The sequence below is a fragment of the Drosophila innubila genome, chromosome X (genome assembly GCF_004354385.1).
Source record: "Drosophila innubila isolate TH190305 chromosome X, UK_Dinn_1.0, whole genome shotgun sequence".
In the NCBI taxonomy this organism is placed as follows: Eukaryota; Metazoa; Arthropoda; class Insecta; order Diptera; family Drosophilidae; genus Drosophila; species Drosophila innubila.
The window spans coordinates 32,865,484-32,869,267 of NC_047626.1; positions in this window are offsets into that span (position 1 = coordinate 32,865,484).

The window sequence follows — 3,784 nt, forward strand, 5'->3', positions numbered from 1 at the left end:
TCAACTGAAACAGCTGTTCAAATAATTTTTAAAATTTTTTGTGACAGCCTCGGTCACAAAAAATTTGTGACAGCATGTGACATCGGTGTTCACGTTGAAGTGTCACAGTTTTGTGTCTAAAAATTGTTGTCACAAGGAATTTGATGTTCACATTGCCTTGTGACGTTGTGACACTGTTTTGTGAAGATTTGTGAGCCAGTGAGAACGCACCATAAGTTTTGGTCGCCGGTCATACGTTAGGCAAAATCATCGAAATAGTTGGCAATGCTGACTTAGTACAAAACAATTTGTGAAGTGTTCACACATTTGACACAAACTCAATTTTGTAGCAAAATGACAACTAAATAAAATGCCTACTTTTCTCAATGCTTTGCTTACTGCATTGTCATCATTGAAAGATGGAGTCGGAAAGCAATAAAAATAATTTAATTGTGAGTTTTGCTGCTGCATCAATTTATGCACTGAGTGTTGCGGAAGAGGTTGACAAAAAAGAAAGGAAAGTTCAAAAAAAAAAACCGAGGAGTGTGTGGGTAAAACGATGCGTGCAACGCCGGAACATCGAAGGATTTTGCGTTAAACTCTTAAATGAATTACGCCTGGAAAGTCCACTTTTATATAAAAAATGTTTGCGAATGACTGCAGCGGATCTTGATCAATTGGTAAGATCTTAATAGTTTGCAGTTATATATTTTTATTTTCAGTTAGCTCTAATTGGCCCAAGAATTACAAAAAAAGACACTCCAATGCGTTCGGCAAATACCAGGCTTATATTGACTCTGAGATTTGCAACAGGTGACAGATACAGGTCATTACAGTAAATTTTTGGAATCCCGCATAATACCATAAGCACCATTGTGCCAGAAGTATGCGGTGCGATATTTAATCAGTTAAAAGATAATTATATAAAGGTGTGTATTTAACAAATTAAATAGATTTCTTAAACATGCAACATATCGTGTTTTTTTTTTAAGCTTTCAACAACCGAGAACTAGTGACTGAAAATATCCGAAAATTTTGAAAAAAATTTAAATTACATAACTTAAATTAAAAAACATTAACAAAAATGTATAAAAATTAAATTAGAATAGGCCCACAGGCACAATAAAAATAACAAGATTAAAAAAATATTTATTTTAATTTAAAATTATTTAATTTTAATAATAAAATTAGTATTAAATCTGTTCAAACTTGTATTTTTATTAGATACAAATTTTATCGGAGTCTATTCATGGTCCTTAGCACCGCTTTCTATTTTCGAAATTTTAAAACGTTTGCACAGTTTGTACTAGAATTTTGTTTGTAAGTACTGATATTCAATTTTGTGACAAATAAAATTCAGATTAATATAAAAATTTTAAATAAAAATATAAATTAATAAAAAAAACCGCGAAAATTGGCATTATGTACTGTGCGCAAAAAGAGTCAGCTTCTTTGTACATAAAATTTACTTTTCGCGCAGTGCCGAATGCCAATTTTCGTTTTTTTTTTTATTAATTTACATTTTTATTTAAAATACTCAAATTTAATAAAAATCGTAAGGGACGTCTTGTCAGAAATCGCCAAAATGTAAGCTAAAAAACCTTATTTTACCTGTAAAGTTTTACCTGAGTACTTTAGAAAAAAGTTTAAGGGTACGCCTACAAGGTATATAGAATCTGATATCTGTAGCTTCTATGGTTTGGAAACTGTTGATTTGAAAGTGATTTCCCGCTAAACTAGCGTTTTCTTCAAAAAGTCGTGAAACAAACATTACTAGATTTTGGAAAAAAAATAAGTCCCCATCACTTCATCTAAGCTTTTTTTTTAGCGATTTGATGCAAACAGACAAGCAAACTGACTTTTCATTTAATTTTGAGAAGTCCAATAAAAATTTCAAATTTAATTATATTTTGAACTAGTTGTCGGATTTGGGTGATCAAGGTATCAATCCACGCGTATTTTTGATTTGATTTTTTATTTTTAAAAAAATTAAAAAAAAGTTACCGAAAGACCCCAACTACCCCTTAGATGCAATCATTGAAATTTTTCCCCTCCCACTTACACCCCTTTATCACACGAACCAGGCGAGCTAGAAAAAGTTTTGGTATGCCATTCTGTTAGTTAGGACTAAACCTTTCCATCGGTATGTAGCACGATTGGACAGTCGTAGCAAATTTTCCATATTAGCTGTATAAATTGGTAGTCGCCTTTCGCACCCTTACTGCTGCTTTAGTCACTAGCGCGAGCTGCCGTCCGCAGGGATCTATCAGAATGGCTGAGATATCTCAAAAAACAAAAAAGTTTTTAGTACTAAGCCATGATTTTCGACCGACCGAAAAATGTATATATTCAGTTAGCAAGTAACATCTTCCAAACCCCTCAGTCAAAAGTTATTTATCAAATACCAATAATTGCGAAATTACGTATTTCAAGATATTGAAAATAATTAACAATCGTTAGAGCCGTTTCATAAATCGCAAAAATGTAAGCCAAAAAACTATGTTTCACCTGCAAAATGTTACCTGAGTACTTTAGAAATAAGGAGGCTCCGCCTTATCGCTATTATTGCAACCGTCGAAATTATATCAGGCTTCAAAGTCAGGTGTTTAGTCATGTGTTTGCATTGATAAAGTTGGCGAGAAATTTTTATTGACTTTGCGCGCTTGACGTTGCAACCTTTTTAAAGCAAAAATTATTGCTAGTATTGGGTATTGAAGATCAGGGAATGTAGAATGGATAAACCAACAAATATTTTGTTAACAATTGATATTTGTCTTTTATGTGTATTGTTCTATATTGTCCAAAAATTAAGAAAATTAAAGAAAAATGCTCGTCTTCTGTGGAGTAAAAACTAGCTTTCTGCGGGTTTCTGCGATTTGTTATCTATGTTAAAGTAAGGTAGAACGTATCTATTAATTAATGTTTGCAATGCTTTTTGCGGCCTTTTCGGTACTTTTAATTTGCTGAACGTTTGATCGACAATATCCGAATATATATGTAGCTTTGACGAAATACAAATTAGTCATAATTTACTTAATATTTATATGTTTTCATATTTATTTAAATTAAGAAAAATAATCAAAAATCTCAATTTCCATGACAGTTTCCTTTTTACATAAAGATTACGTATCCGCAATGTGGTCTTGTATGGGCAGACAGGGTTGGAGTGGTCAAATGAATTCAAAATTGTGTTGACATATTTTGCAATATTTATTAAATAAGCCAATTTTCGACTCTATGCCAAGGATTATCTCATGAGGATTATCGTCACTCCAAATGCGGCAATTTTGCTTGTTGACGTAACCATTCAACCAAAAATGAGCCTCATCACTGAACAAAATTTTGCGATGAGAATCAGCATCGAGAACAATCTCATTTTCAGCCCCATACACCAAAATCACGACGCATTGCATGGTCTCGCGGCTTAAATTCTTGAAGAAGCTGGATCTTGTAAGGTCGTAAGCCAAGATCTTTGCGCAAAATCTTCTATAAAGTTGATGGACAAAGCTCCAATTGCTGTGCGCGGTGACGAATCGATTCATTCGTTTCCTATTCAACACTTTGCTCTACAGCGGCAATTGTTTCTTCGGTGCGCACTGTTCGACGTCTCTGCGGATGCGTATTATCACATAGTGTAAACGTAGTGCGAAAACGATCCATGGTTAACCGATTTTATTTTCGAAATAAATTTGCACAATTTTCAAGCGTAGTTTTTTTGTCAACCTGTTCATGATAAAATGGCTAACCAAACAGAACATAAATGAAATTAGAGTTGCCAGATTTAACAAAAAAGTGTCAGCTTCAA